Source organism: Coregonus clupeaformis, unplaced genomic scaffold (assembly GCF_020615455.1).
Source record: "Coregonus clupeaformis isolate EN_2021a unplaced genomic scaffold, ASM2061545v1 scaf0462, whole genome shotgun sequence".
In the NCBI taxonomy this organism is placed as follows: domain Eukaryota; kingdom Metazoa; phylum Chordata; class Actinopteri; order Salmoniformes; family Salmonidae; genus Coregonus; species Coregonus clupeaformis.
The window spans coordinates 178,377-195,180 of NW_025533917.1; the positions used below are offsets into that span (position 1 = coordinate 178,377).

A 16,804-nucleotide genomic window follows, 5' to 3' on the forward strand; every position below is an offset into this window, starting at 1 on the left:
GAGAGAGAGAGAGAGAGAGAGAGACAGAGACAGAGACAGAGACAGAGAGAGAGAGAGAGAGAGAGAGAGAGAGAGAGAGAGAGAGAGAGAGAGAGAGAGAGAGAGAGAGAGAGAGAGAGAGAGAGAGAGAAGAGAGAGCGCAGAGAGAGAGAGAGAGAGAGGCAGAGAGAGAGAGAGACAGAGACAGAAGAGAGAGAGAGAGAGAGAGAGAGAGAGAGAGACAGAGAGAGAGAGAGAGCGAGAGAGAGAGAGGACATCAGGTAAAGTTCTGGAGATGAGGGAATATGTGTGCAGAAAGAAACCCTCCAGTATGGTTAACCCCAGTTAGGCCCAGTATGGACTATCAATACAAGTGACCATTTAGAATGTGACCCAGTTCAATGGGTCTTAACAGAACTGGGGGATGTCAGCCATGAAGTTGTCTAAACACAACTGGAATATAATTTGTTTGTGATTCATTGTTAATGGATTTTCCATTAGGAACACAGGGGGAAAACCTAACACAACAACACACATAAAACACAACCAATAAAAACAAAGGGGGAGGACACCACTAAAGTCATTACCATATTGTCATTTTCTAACGACAGGGAGAAAACATGTAAAATCTAGAAGACTACTTTAGATCTGGTCAGAAGAAGCCTAGTGCACTACGTAGGGAACAGGGAGAGATTTGGGACAGAGACAGTAACTCCTGTATGGAAATCTTCATTCTAATGACAGTGAGCAAATCTCCACCCTATTCCCTATGTAGTGCACTACTTTAGATCTGATCAGAAGTAGCCTAGTGCACTACGTAGGGAACAGGGTGTCATTTGGGCCAGAGTCAGTAACTCCCCTGGGTAATGAATTGTCTCTCTATCTTATCTGTCTATGCTTGGTTGACCTAGCAACTGGGTCTGTTTTAATGTCCAGACAGCATGTACCCAACAGTGAGGTCAGTGGGATTGGAGAGAGTCCCCTCTCCCCTCTCTCTGTCTCCTCCCGAGTATCATTTCTTACTCGGCAGGATCCGTCCACGCACTAAACTCCAGGACTTGTCATTCTCTCCAAATCCACCATCTGTCCCTGTTCTGCTGATGTCTTTATATGAGACTGCTGTATAAACCCACACCCTACTCCACTCCACCTCCCAGTAACAGCGTCCAGACAGACCCTCTCTACACAGAACCTGCCAGTAGTTGGTGAATCTGTCTGGATGATCAGGAAATGGTTGTTCTTGGTCTGTATAGGTCACCTTTCTGTTCCCTTCAGACAGAGAGAGGAGTGTCTGTGCTGTGTTTGGGTCCAGTGTGAGCTGACAGGAATCTGGGAGAAGAGCAGAGCAGAGACCAATGAGGGAGTTAGAACAATAAGTGAAGTCAGATACTGTATCTACCCTGTCTTTGATTAGAGCACAGTAGAGATCAAATCAGAGAAATATGAGGAGTCAGATAGATGCCCAGTCTTTAATTAGATCTACTATTGCTATATATTTCTAGAGGGATTGTTAGGAGTGTCAGTAAAAGAGACTGTTAGTTACTTCAGAATAAAGAGACTCACATTGTAAGAACTGTTCTCTGGTCTTGGGCTCTGGAGGCAGTACAACATCCACTATATTCACTACAGACACACAAACACATTCACAGAGAGAGGGAATGTTATCATCATACCATATTCCACATGTATATGACTAGTAGGGAACTTTCAATGGTCTAAAGTTGATGTTCTTATTATTTTCAACACACCTGTAGTGGAGATCTTGGTCCATTCTCCTTTAAGGACGTCTTCTAGTTTCTGTCTCAGTTCAGACACAGTCTTACTCACATCTCCAAAGTACTGAAGAGGACGGCCAACGATGCTGGGTAAGTCTGAAGATACACTGGTACTGGAGAGAGACTGATAACTCTGGAGAGAGAGAGAGAGAGAGGGGAGAGAGAGAGAGAGAGAGAGAGAGAGAGAGAACAGAACCAAATGATTGAAAGTTTCACATTGAGTTTTAATTTCATATCACATGTATCAAGGCAGTTGAGTTACCTGGAGGAAATGGATGTGATCCTCTATGTATGAGAGCTGCTCCAGCTCAGTGCTTCTCTTACTCAGCTCAGCTATCTCCTGCTCCAGTTGCTCCAGGAGTCCTTCAGCTTGACTCACTTGAGCCTTCTCTTGGGCTCTGATCAGCTCCTTCACCTCAGAGCGCCTTCTCTCAATGGAGCGGATCAGCTCAGTAAAGATCTTATCACTGTCCTCCACTGCTGCCTGTGCAGAGCTCTGTTAAGAGAGAGAGAGAGAGACTGACTTGTCTTACTTTAATGAGCCATCCTCATTACACTAACACCCCCACCCCCTAAAAAACACATTGCGTGACACCACAACCTCTACACAATCACATTATCCAGTACCCAACACCACAGTACAATACACCATCCAGCACCACAATCAAACCGTCCATCCAACCCCTCCTCTCCAGCCGTACAGACAGCCCCCTGAGCCCCCATACCTCCTGAAACATCTCCACACTGTTGATCATTTTGTACAACTCAAACTCAACCCTAAGGCGTCAACAGTAATGGCATTACCCTGAATTGGAGAATGGCCAATTTAAGCCATAGAGAGGATGCCACCAAGTTGTTGATGATCAGCACCCTCCCTCTGTATGCCACTTGGGAGATGAGCCACCTCCACTTCGTCAGCCTCGACACCACCGCTTGTGACACTCCTTCCCAGTTCTTCCTATCCCAACCCTCCGAGCCCAGATACACCCCAAGCATCTTGAGCCACTCACAGCCCCACTGCAACCCCACTGAAAGCTGCGGAGGTGCCCTGTCCCTCCATGCCCCACATAACAGAGCCTCACTCTTGCCCCAGTTTCCCCTAAGCAGAAGACGCCCCCTCGTACACCCTCAAACTATTCTCCAGGGCCTGTAGGTTCTGCTCATCCCTAACCAACACAGACGTCATCAGCGTATGCTGACACTGCTATGCCTGTCCCCAACCCTATGCCTGGCTCCCACACTCCCTGTAGCCTCCTGCGTAGCAGGCCCAGAAAGGGCTCAATAACAAGAGTGTATAGCTGCCCTGACAGAGGGCATCCCTGGTGAATGCCCCTCCCTACCCAGACTGGCCTACTGAGCCCTCCCCACACCTTGACCAAACATGAAGCCCCAGCGTACAGCATTTGAACACAGGCCACAAAATTCTCCCCACAACCAAAACAACACATTGAACAGATATTCATGGTCCACCCTATCAAAGGCTTTCTCCTGATTATGAACAGATTGTCTGTGTTTGAGCGTCCTGGTACACAGTACGTTTGGTCCTTCTGTACAATAGAGTCCAGGTGGGACTTCAGTCTGTTAGCAAGGACCTTGGTAAAGACCTTATAGTCCAAACAGAGCAATGATACAGGCCTCCAGTTCTTTAAGTCGCTCAAATCTACATGTTTGGGCAGGAGAGTCAAAGCCTCCCGTCTACAGCTTAGCGACAGCTCCCCCACCCCTACGCACTCACGCAACACACGTCCTGTAAAATAATTCCCCAGAACTTTTTTATAAAAATCCACAGGCAGACCGTATGAGAGACAGCAGCTGAGAGTTTGTGAAAGGCCAGGGAAATGTCTATTTGATTTATCTGTGACAGAGAGAGTTTGGAAAGGTCTGTGAGCAGAACCTGAGAAAACCCAGGATAATAATAATGATAATAAGCCATTTAGCAGACGCTTTTATCAGCGACTTACAGTCATGTGCATACATTTTTACATATGGGTGGTCACGGGGATCGAACCCACTACCCTGGCATTACAAGCGCCATGCTCTACCAATTGAGCTACAGAGGACCACAGAGTTCTGCCCTCTATAAATCAGAGTACAACTCCACAGCCTCATCTCCCCACAACAGAAGTTACCCACCCATCAGGCTCCCTCATCTCCCCACAACAGAAGTTACCCACCCATCAGGCTCCCTCATCTCCCCCACAACAGAAGTTACCCACCCATCAGGCTCCCTCATCTCCCCAACAACAGAAGTTACCCACCCATCAGGCTCCCTCATCTCCCCAACAACAGAAGTTACCCACCCATCAGGCTCCCTCATCTCCCCCACAACAGAAGTTACCCACCCATCAGGCTCCCTCATCTCCCCCACAACAGAAGTTACCCACCCATCAGGCTCCCTCATCTCCCCCACAACAGAAGTTACCCACCCATCAGGCTCCTTATCTCCCCCCACAACAGAAGTTACCCGCCCATCAGGCTCCTCATCTCCCCACAACAGAAGTTACCCACCCATCAGGCTTCCTCCTCTCCCCCCACAACAGAAGTTACCCACCCATCAGGCTCCCTCATCTCCCCACAACAGAAGTTACCCACCCATCAGGCTCCCTCATCTCCCCACAACAGAAGTTACCCACCCATCAGGCTCCCTCCTCTCCCCCACAACAGAAGTTACCCACCCATCAGGCTCCCTCATCTCCCCACAACAGAAGTTACCCACCCATCAGGCTCCCTCATCTCCCCCACAACAGAAGTTACCCACCCATCAGGCTCCCTCATCTCCCCACAACAGAAGTTACCCACCCATCAGGCTCCCTCATCTCCCCACAACAGAAGTTACTCCCCCTTCTGCTGTCCCCACCTCTCCCAAAAGCCTTGGAAGCTTGAGCAAAAAGTGACATCTTGGAAGAGCTTTACATGGAATTTCCAATAGGACACCTGCCTGGGCCCTGGTGAAACAGAGAACTGAGCCCTGTACTAGGTGCAGACACATTTTGGAAAGCAAAGACAAGGTCATTGATTTTGGCTCTAACCACTAACAACCTACCCTTACACACCTCTTTTGCTACCCCTGCACTAAGATTTGTGCCATGGCTCAGCACCTGCGCCCCCTTCCACCAGACCCCAATACACTTCATTAATCACATCACTGTGTGAAAAATCACGTTTAAATGTTTTTGTTTGACTTATTCCCCCAGTCTTCTGCCGTTCATGTTAAGGAAGTCTAACCGTGAAATCTCCATAAGAGGTGGGAGGAAATCACCACAATCAGAAACCAGTAGAGAAGCCCATAAAGCCGCAATGCCAGAAAAAACCATCCATTTAAGCAGATTCTGAAGACATGCCCTTAAGAACCCATGACCCATTTTCTCAGCCTATACCGCTTCCTGGGTGAGAGGACACTAAACACCTCATTCTTCATCACGTGTTGTACTGACCTTACAAACCTTCCAGGATCAATCAAATAAGACTCCAGCAGAACCTTATTTTTCCCCTTTAGTCTCCATCAGGAACCTAGAAAGTTCTCTCACCGTATATACTGGGCCCTCAGCCTGACTGTCTGTCAGCTCTGGATCCAATGAGCCGTCTGAAAACGAGACCGCCTTGTCCTCCGCTCCCGCAGACTCACCTCCCCCCTCTTCCTCTTCCTCCTCCTCCATTGGCAAGGTACTGTCCTCCTCCTCCCCAGTCTCTGCCCCCTGCACTTCCCCCTGATCAGAGCCTCTTCCCCAATGACAGGCAATATTTCCTGGGATGAGCCCACCAAGCCTTCTGTTACTACAGAAACCTGCCTCAGCTCTGTAGCCCAGCTGCAACCCTCCCCACCACCGCTTTCTCCACGGCCTCGCACCACCACTTGACCCTGCACTACTCTCCTCCTTCCTGGTACCACCACCACTTGGCCATTGACTACTCTCCTCCCTCCTGGTACCACCACCACTTGACCCTGCTCTACTCTCCTCCTTCCTGGTACCACCACCACTTGACCCTGCTCTACTCTCCTCCTTCCTGGTACCACCACCACTTGACCCTGCTCTACTCTCCTCCCTCCTGGTACCACCACCACCACTTGACCCTGCTCTACTCTCCTCCCTCCTGGTACCACCACCACTTGACCCTGCTCTACTCTCCTCCCTCCTGGTACCACCACCACCACTTGACCCTGCTCTACTCTCCTCCCTCCTTGTACCACCACCACTTGACAACTTTCATGTTTTGAAATTATACTTCATTACTATAATGATTATCAATACGCCTGAACATTAATTCAGTCACCTTTGGTCGACAAAAACGTTTTTTCCTAGTACATTAATTGTAAAATTCATCAACCAGCATCGAGCACTCTGCCTTCTCAGGCAAGCGAGGGGCATGTTGAGGTAAATATGCTAACCGCAACGGTTGCATTATGTAATTTATTGGTGGGCTGGAAGATGCAGTGTTTTTTCTTTTCTATTCAGAGGCTATTTACTCCCAATATGAGATAATTTTATATAGAAGGTTTTTTATAATGCATGTTTACTAGGGGTTGAGGTTAGCGCATCTGAGTAGGGATTATTTGGGTTCAATACCTGTCCTACCTATCAATCATATTGCTGCTTGTAGCCTATAACTGATGATCCCCACACTAGAAACACCCAAAACTATCTGTGCTAGCAAACCCTGTGTTTACATTTACATTACATTTTAGTCATTTAGCAGACGCTCTTATCCAGAGCGACTTACAGGAGCAATTAGGTTAAGTGCCTTGCTCAAGGGCACATTAACGTCATTTAGCAGACGCTCTCACTCACAAATTGGTGCGTTCACCCTATAGCCAGTGGGATAACCACTTTACAATTGGGGGGGTAGAAGGATTCCCCTATCCCAGGTATTCCTTAAAGAGGGTGGGGTTACACCCTCCCCCTGTGTAACCTTGAAGTTTGTTAAGAAACAAACACTTGTCTATGAAAAGAGACATGTTTAACGGATTCCGCTTGGCACCCAGCCGAGAGCACGGAAACCACTTGAAAATTTACCAAAACTAACCAACTACTTGGGGTCTGTTCAGTAAGCAATAAACGGAGGCAGATTAGCCACCACAACTCTTATCGAAAGAGGCGACATCTGCACCAACACACCCCTCACAAAAATCCCACTCACAACAAGACAAACCTTTTTCATTAACACAACCACCGCCTTGTTCATTCTGGATGCAGAGAGAGCAGATGTTCCGGCTCCAACCTGTTCGCCGACCATGAGCAAAACTTCCTCCACACCTTTCTCCGGAACGGACCCGAAGCGACAGCGTTTCTTCTCCACTCGGTTGAGGCCATCACGCCGCCCTAACAAACTACCCCTACTCCCCCCTCAACTCTAAACGATAAACAGTGGAAACCAATAAACAAACCCTCCACCATGAGAAAATACATTCAGAAAAAACGCAAGAACCAAAAGAAAAAAGAATAGTAGCCCTCCTCACGAACCACAAATCTCTCACACAACCAACTTCTTCTTCTATGATATAATGGCGGTCCACAAACCAACGTTAAAGGTGCATGCCGCCACCTACTGTGCTGGAGTGTGTGGTCAATCACGGTTTCCAACATTTCTAAATCCTCCTACCTAACTCAGTACTTCTGAGAAAATAAAGAAGAGCCCTACTAACTTCTAATAGACCCTCCCCCATCCCCAAAATCCCTTCCAACCCCCCCCAACCCCGTCCAACCTCAATGACCCTACACTTCAATCTTTCCCTCTCTTCAACATACTTACAACAATATAACAACACATGCTCCACCGTCTTTGGAGGACATATAAATATCGGCCCTTGTGCTCAGAGTACCATCTCTTCTGCCACACATCTATCAAAACGGCTCTGATCTTACATTTGGCCTCAACTCTACCCAAGTGGAACATTAATATCAATGATATCTAGTTGCAACGCTCTTTTAGCTAACTGGTCTACAATTTCATTCCCTTCCACACCCGAATGTGCTGGGACCCAGCAGAATCTCACTACTAAACCCATTCTCTCAATTCTCCATAATAACATTAATACCTCCAATAGCAGGTCACTCCTATTAGATTTACCAGATGATAAACTATTCAATACAGACAGAGAATCTGACCATGCTATAATTCTAACAGGTTGTACGTCCTCCACCCACTGGAGGGCAACTATTATCACCAACAGTTCAACTGAGTATACTGACAGTTCATCTGTTAGTCTTCTACATATCTGCACATCAAATTCAGGAACGTAAACGCCTGCTCCTGTGAGCCCACTATCTGGGTCCTTGGATCCGTCTGTGAAAAGCATTAAAAAAGCAAACCAATGTAATTAAAAACTTCTACCAATGTAATTGTCAACCAGTTTCTCTATATCACTGACTTCTGACCAATCTTTCCTTTTCTCTACCAAGGTTAGATCAACAACAGGGTCTGGGAGTAACCATGGAGGAACATCCCCTATCACCACAGAAGGGCCAACCTCCAACTCCCTCAAACCACTCTCATCAGCAAGCTTTCCAACTGTCCAACCAAAACCACTGCCTTGTCTACTAGTATATTCCCAACAGTCATCTAGAACAGTAGCAGTGGGATGCTCAACCTCACAGCCTTTCAACCCAATAAGATAATGACCATTTTTACGCCGTACATACAAAGGCATCTCTCCTGCCTCCACCAGTAAGGCACATACAGATGTTGATTTAAATGCACCAATACATATCCTTAAAGTTATATACTGTATTCTGTCCAGCTTCGAAGCCAAGTTTTGCCTTGTTCGATAAACTATACACCCGTAATCAATTGTCGTCCTGATCAGAGCTCTATAAATATCCATCAACAATTGTCTGTCAGCACCCTATTCATAACCAGAGACCCACACAACCAACTACCATGAAAGTTAATGAATGAGAGAGACATGAACATCGTTACAATACTGTACATAGACATAATGTAACGGTTCTTCTTCTTTGGAGTTTAACGGCGGTTGGCATCCAATATGTTGCATTACCGCTCCAACTGGACTATAATATAAATCTATATACTTTGTGACACAAAATGGGAAAATGGGAAATTATAATAATACAAAAAACACCCTTCCAACTAACCCTACACTCATTAAATACCCACTACCCCATTCCACTACTTTGACCCTATCTGCTCCTGCACCATGCCAACGGCCTGGGAGGTCAGGGAAAACACAACTCAACACACCCTGAAACTCTTCCAAGTCTAATCTTGTATGCCCAAATAGTTCTCTGCAGCTGCCACCACAACATCTATTTTCTGTGATTTATGTTCCATTTCTGCTGTACAGTTGATAACCATTGCTATGAACTCTAAGAAGCTAACTTTACTAAAGCATATATCACTCGTTGGCCTATCCCTCTGTGCTGGCACAGATCTACTACTCACAGGGGATCCTCTCAGGATCTCTCACCCCTTGACCCATCTCCTCTACTTTCTTCACTGTCTCAGCATACGACACCTTCTGCACTACTCTGACTCTAGCCACCTCAACCTGCCTCTCTCGCACCGGACACTTCCGATCCCCAGCAACATGGGCATCCCAACAGTTGACACACACAACTTTATCCACCGAAGCTACACAATCCTCTATCCCATGCCCTCCTGCACACTTCCCACATCTTGGAATCTCCCTCCCACAAACTGCTGCAACATCAATCATAAACGTTGCACCTGAATCAGCACAGTGGATTCGCCACAAAAGCTCTAACAGTATAACTGATATATCCTACCATGACTTTGTCGGGTCAAAACTCAAAAGGACTGACAGTGACTCCTCTGTTTCACCACGCTCACCACCGGGTCTGTGTTGCACCAAACGGCGGGCATCACAAACACCAGGAATCTTCAACTTTAATTGCTCCACCTCCACGCTTAACGCTACCCCAGAAATCACTCCTTTCAATGGTGTCCTGTTCCTAAGAGAAAAGCAAGAAACAGATCTTGACCCAAGTTGCATGACACGGAGCGCCCACTCCCTCTGGTCAGAAGAAACAGAAACAAATATCACAAGTCCACTACAGGTAACCTTCACTCATTATATTGCACCCAACTCCATTCCCACCCACCCTGAAACCAAAAATGTAACTCCTACTGGGCCAGATTCTTCTTTATCATGTCCATTGATGCCAGGCTCTGGTTCTGAGCTCTTCACCACACCTTCTACCTCACTTAACTCTCCCTCATTCATTTCCATTTCACCTCCAGAACTCAGTCTGGCGAATGGCTCACTCTGTTTGCACTTGAATTATAACATTTGAAATGTCTATTCCTTTAAAACTTTTGTGAGTGAAATGATTGTTTATTTCACTTTTGTTTATTATCTATTTCACTTGCTTTGGCAATGTAAACATATGTTTCCCATGCCAATAAAGCCCTTTGAATTGAATTGAATTGAGAAAGAGAGCGAGAGAGTGCCTTGCAAAAGTATTCATCCCCCTTGGCGTTGTTCCTATTTTGTTGCATTACAACCTGTAACTTAAATTGTTTTTTATTTGGATTTCATGAAATGGACATACACAAAATAGTCCAAATTGGTGAAGTGAAATGACAAAAATAACTTGTTTCAAAAAAATTCAAAAACATTAATAACGGAAAAGTGGTGCGTGCATATGCATTCAACCCCTTTGCTATGAAGCCCCTAAATAAGATCTGGTGCAACCAATTACATTCAGAAGTCACATAATTAGTTAAATAAATTCATTAAAAATCCTACAATGTGATTTTCTGGATTTTTTCTCTCATTTTATCTGTCATAGTTGACGTGTACCTATGATGAAAATTACAGGCCTCTCTCATCTTTTTAAGTGGGAGAACTTTGCACAATTGGTGGCTGACTAAATACTTTTTTCCCCCACTGTACACCTGTTCTGAAAGGCCCAAGAGTCTGCAACACCACTAAGCAAGGGGCACCATCAAGCAAGTGGCACCATGAAGACCAAGGAGCTCTCCAAACAGGTCAGGGACAATGTTGTGGAGAAGTACAGATCAGGGTTGGGTTATAAAAAAAGATCAGAAACTTTCAACATCCCACGGAGCACCATTAAATCCATTATTAAAAATTGAAAGAATATGGCACCACAACAAACCCTGCCAAGAGAAGCCGCCACCAAAACTCATGGACCAGGCAAGGAGGGCATTAATCAGAGAGGCAACAAAGAGACCAAAGATAACCCTGAAGGAGCTGCAAAGCTCCACAGCGAGAGATTGGAGTATCTGTCCATAGGACCACTTTAAGCCATACACTCCACAGAGCTGGGCTTCATGGAAGAGTGGCCAGAAAAAAAGCCTTTGCTTAAAGAAATATAAGCAAACACGTTTGGTGTTTGCCAAAAGGCATGTTGGAGACTCCCCAAACATTTGGAAGAAGGTACTCTGGTCAGATGAGACTAAAATTGAGCTTTTTGGCCATCAAGGAAAACGCTCTGTCTGGCGCAAACCAAACACCTCTCATCACCCCGAGAACACCATCCCCACAGTGAAGCATGGTGGTGGCAGCATCATTCTGTGGGGATGTTTTTCATCGGCAGGGACTGGGAAACTGGTCAGAATTGAAGGAATGATGGATGGCGCTAAATACAGGGACATTCTGGAGGGAAACCTGTAAGTATTGACTTTGGGGGGGGGGGGGTGAATAGTTATGCACGCTCAAGTGTTGTGTTATTTTGTCTTATTTCTTGTTTGTTTCACAATAAAAAATATTTTGCATCTACAAAGTGGTAGGCATGTTGTGTAAATCAAATGATACAAACCCCCCCAAAAATCCATTTTAATTCCAGGTTGTAAGGCAAGAAAATAGGAAAAATGCCAAGGGGGAGAATACTTTCGCAAGCCGCTGTATGTATAGGGGACATGAGTCAGTCATGGTTACTTAAAGTTATGTGATGAGGTAGCCCTGCCTGCAACTTCAAAATCAGTGTCGGCCCACGGCCCAATGGGGAATGTCCTCTTGGTGTAATGATCAAGACCCAGGTTCATATCCCATCAGTTACATTAAGCAGTCTATTCTCTGAAAGGGTCCAGACATAGTGGGGTCAGTGGGATTGGAGAGGGTCCTATCTCTCTCTCTGACTGGAGGAGACAGGTAAAATCCGCTGGTCAACAATACTCACCTTGAGAGACTTCACAGCTTTTTGGAGCTTCTTCAGGTCCTTCTCTCTCTCCTGGAATCTCTGCTGGACCTTCTGCTGACTCATCCCCAGCTGCCTCTGTGGAGAATCACTCTTCAATGAGCTATCAAGCTTTATTTGTCCAGTAGATCAGTAGTATAGTAATGGGACATAGGGCCCATAGAGAGGAAGGTCTAAAATCTTGAGGTAGTCCCTTTACCATATGACATTTTCTATGTTGCTATGTTAATGATTATAGTTTTTATGGTAGGTGTACATGTATCAAGGGGTTGAAACTCAACTTTGGACTCATAACAGGGCATTCAGAATGATAATAGTGTTTGACTTTAGAAAAATTGTGATACATTTGGAGCAAACTCAATATACACCAAAGTTTGTGTTCATATTTCTTCTGCTGTGGATATATTTCATTTGAATTATCTCATATTCAAACAGCCTCAGATCCTACTGTATCTTTAATTCTTTGTTTATCAGACAGTCACCAACAAGTAGTTCTGGTCTTACCTGTTTCTCAGTCCTCTCTGCTGCAGCTGACACTGTATTATGGCCTTTATGTTCATCCATTGTACACAGATAACAGATACACTGCTGATCGGTAAGACAGTAAACCTCCAGCAGTTTGTCGTGATCAGAGCAGATCTTCTGCTGTAGTTGTGTGGTGGCTTTGACCAGCTTGTGCTTCTTGAAACCAGGAAATTCATAGTGAGGTTGGAGGTGAGTCTCACAGTAAGAGGCCAGACACACCAGACAGGACATGAGGGCTTTCTGCTTTCTGGTCCCAGTGCAGAAATCACACGCCACATCTCCAGGTCCAGCATAGCACAGAGCAGGAGGGGGAGCAGCCTGGAGTCCTGTCTTCTTCAGTTTCTCCACCATCTCAGCCAAAATGGTATTTTTCCTCAGATTAGGCCTTGGAGTGAAGGTCTCTCTGCACTGAGGACAGCTATAGACCCCTTTCAGAACATCCTGATCCCAGCAGCCCTCAATACAGCGCCTACAGTAACTGTGTCCACAGGCAGTAGTGACCGGCTCCTTCAGTAGATCCAGACAGACAGAACAACAGAACTGGTCCTGGTCCAGCAGATCTCCGTGCTGAGCCATTTTGGACGGTTGTTCACTCTCACACAGACAGACGACACAGAGACTCAGATCAGTTTCGTTTCTCACATAAGTTAGTTTTTGGGAGCGTGGACTTTCTGGATCTGCCAGATAGGTGAGGTTAGAGGGAGGGAGGGAGGGGGAGGGATAGAGAGAGAACTCGCGTTCAACATGGAGAGGGGAGACAAATATTTTAGTTTCTAGGTTAGGGCCCTTCATTTGGAATAAATCTAACAAATATGAGTTGTTAGAATATATAAAGGGTAACAGTTCCTATGAAGTACATATTATAATTATTTTAATAAGCTTCATAATGCCTTATAATACACTTATGTGTTATAACACTGATTATAAGTGTCTATAATAATTAATAAGTGGTTGTAATGGGGGGGCTTGATATTGATGCAATATACTGTAGTTTAAATGAATACTGTATGTATTGACTGATCATTGAGAATGAGGTAATACTTTACATTACAGTGTGGTTATTACTGTTAGGCTAGGGTCAGGGTTAGAGTTACTACATTCAGCAGTAACCCTAACCCTAGCCATATCTAGGACTAAAAAGAGAAGACGTTTTATAATTAGAGTTCTTTGTATCTCTTCTTAGTCAGACAGAAACCCCCCACATCTTATAGGTGGCCGGGGTTATGAACATATCCAATGAATTGTTTTCTGCAACCAGATGAAATGAAACTGCCTTTCAGCAGGAAAAGCTTCTCTAATAATCCTAACCATTGCTGGGTGTCTTCAGAGACTGGGGTATAGAGACACACTGTCAAGTCAAATCATCTGGCTGTGCTTTCATGTCAAAACATTTATTATTTTCTATTCATAGAATTATATTGTATTATATTCTTTGATAACATATTATATCCATAGGCTCCACTCTGTATAGTGTTAATGATGACTGTTTGTTCTGTACATTGATTGAATGGTTAGGACTATCTCACTGTATTCACTGTTTAAATCCCAAGAGACCAGGAGACCTAAAGGAAGCCTTCAACACTGTATCCCTTCATCCAGTCATAGTAAACAACCTCTGTCTGTCTGTCTGTACGTCTGTCTGTCTGTAAACACAGCCAACTTTTCTGCGGTGGTTGTTGTTGCTATCAGTGCTGCACAGCTATTTTCAGGTCTCTCCAGAGATGGTCGATCGGGTTCAACTCCAGGATCTGGCTGGACCACTCAAGGACATTCAGAGACTTGTCCCGAAGCCACTCCTGCGTCTTGGCTGTGTGCTTAGGGTTGTTGTCTTGTTGGAAGTTGAACCTTTGCCCCAGTCTGAGATCCTGAGCGCTCTGAAGCAGGTTTTCATCAAGGATCTCTCTGTACTTTGCTCTGTTCATTTTTCCCTCGATCCTGGCTATTCTCCCAGTCCGTGCCTCTGAAAAACATCCCCACAGCCTGATGCTGCCACCACCATGCTTCACCATAGGGATGGTGCCATGTTTTCTACAGACGTGACGCTTGGCATTCAGGCCAAAGAGTTCAATCTTGGTTTCATCAGACCAGAGAATCTTCTTTCTCATGGTCTGAGAGTACTTTAGGATCCTTTTGGCAAACTCCAAGCGGGCTGTCATGTGTCTTTTACTGAGGAGTGGCTTCCGTCTGGCCACTCTACCATAAAGGCCTAATTGGTGGAGTGCTGCAGAGGTGGTTTTCCTTCTGGAAGTTTCTCCCATCTCCACAGAGGAACTCTGGAGCTCTGTCAGAGTTACCATCGGGTTCTTGGTCACTTCCCTGACCAAGGCCCTTCTCCCCCGATGCTCAGTTTGGCCAGGCGGCCAGCTCTAGGAAGAGTCTTGGTGGTTACAAACTTCTTCCATTTAAGAATGATGGAGGCCATTGTGATCTTGGGGACCTTCAATGTTGCAGAATTGTTTTTGGGACCCTTCCCCAGATCTGTGCCTCAACACAATCCTGTCTCAGAGCTCTACGGACAATTCCTTCACCCTCATGGCTTGGTTTTTGCTCTGACATGCACTGTCAACTGTTGGACCTTATATAGACAGCTGTGTGCCTTTACAAATCATGTCCAATCAATTGAATTTACCACAGGTGGACTCCAATCAAGTTGAGAAACATCTCAAGGATGATCAATGGAAACAGGATGCACCTGAGCTCAATTTTGAGTCTCATAGCAAGGGTCTGAATACTTATGGTAATAAGGTATTTCTGTCTTGTATTTTCCAATAAGTGTGTAAAAATAAAAACCTGTTTTGCTTTGTCATTATGTGGTATTGTGGGTATCGTGATGAGGAAAATGTTTTATTTAATCAATTTTAGAATAAGGCTGTAACGTAATAAAATGTTGAAAAAGTCAAAGGGTGACCTAGCAACTGGGTCTGTTTTAATGTCATGCTCGGGTTGACCTAGCAACTGGGTCTGTTCTAATGTCATGCTTGGTTGACCTAGCAACTGGGTCTGTTCTAATGTCATGCTTGGTTGACCTAGCAACTGGGTCTGTTTTAATGTCATGCTTGGTTGACCTAGCAACTGGGTCTGTTTTTAATGTCATACTTGGTTGACCTAGCAACTGGGTCTGTTTTAATGTCATGCTTGGTTGACCTAGCAACTGGGTCTGTTTTAATGTCATGCTTGGTTGACCTAGCAACTGGGTCTGTTTTAATGTCATGCTTGGTTGCCCTAGCAACTGGGTCTGTTTAATGTCATGCTTGGTTGACCTAGCAACTGGGTCTGTTTTAATGTCATGCTTGGTTGACGTAGCAACTGGGTCTGTTTTAATGTCATGCTTGGTTGACCTAGCAACTGGGTCTGTTTTAATGTCATGCTTGGTTGACGTAGCAACTGGGTCTGTTTAATGTCATGCTTGGTTGCCCTAGCAACTGGGTCTGTTTAATGTCATGCTTGGTTGACCTAGCAACTGGGTCTGTTTTAATGTCATGCTTGGTTGACCTAGCAACTGGGTCTGTTTTTATGTCATGCTTGGTTGACCTAGCAACTGGGTCTGTTTTAATGTCAGCTTGGTTGCCCTAGCAACTGGGTCTGTTTTAATGTCATGCTTGGTTGACCTAGCAACTGGGTCTGTTTTAATGTCATGCTTGGTTGACCTAGCAACTGGGTCTGTTCTAATGTCATGCTTGGTTGACCTAGCAACTGGGTCTGTTCTAATGTCATGCTTGGTTGACCTAGCAACTGGGTCTGTTTTAATGTCATGCTTGGGTTGACCTAGCAACTGGGTCTGTTTTAATGTCATGCTTGGTTGCCCTAGCAACTGGGTGTGTTTTTAATGTCATCCTTAGTGTAGGTTATTTTATGGCGTTTACATACTGTAAACTCAATTTTTCCTTATTAAATTATTCTATAATATGTAGAGTATTTATTACATATTATATTATATGATTACATATCACTGTATTATAGCCCAACAATGAGACATACGTGGAGTATCATTTCTTACTCGGCAGGATCCGTCCACGTAGAGAGACAGAGAGAGAGAGAGAGAAAGAGAGAGAGAGAGAGAAAGAGAGAGAGAACTGTCCACAATGTTAATAGGAACAAAGATTTGTGTTTCTAGGTTAGGGCCCTTAATATGGAATACATTAAATAGAGTGGTTAGAATATATAAAGGGTAACAGTTTCTATGAAGTACATCCAGTCGTCTGAAAAAGTTTGGGCACCCCTCTGAGGCTGCATAATAATTTACTCTGTCGTCACAGAAAATGATCACAGTGGCATGCCATTCATTTTCTAATAAAAGCTGAGTAATGGGCTATTGTCCAGACAAAGATTTTTAGTGTAGCAATATTAAGTTGTATGAAATTAAATCAGATGTGAAAAATAGGCTAT

The 16,804-nt window shown here is 45.0% G+C and overlaps 1 long non-coding RNA gene across 1 annotated transcript; it reads right to left on the reverse strand.

Annotated features, from left to right (window-relative positions):
• Positions 1–2,213: 2,213 nt before the first annotated feature.
• LOC123484790 lies at positions 2,214–12,418 on the reverse strand. Its single transcript, XR_006658700.1, has 3 exons — positions 12,398–12,418; positions 11,876–11,971; positions 2,214–2,250 (listed from the first exon to the last, which is right to left on the reverse strand). It is a non-coding gene; the product is annotated as an uncharacterized LOC123484790 (long non-coding RNA).
• Between the last annotated feature and the right edge of the window lie 4,386 nt (positions 12,419–16,804).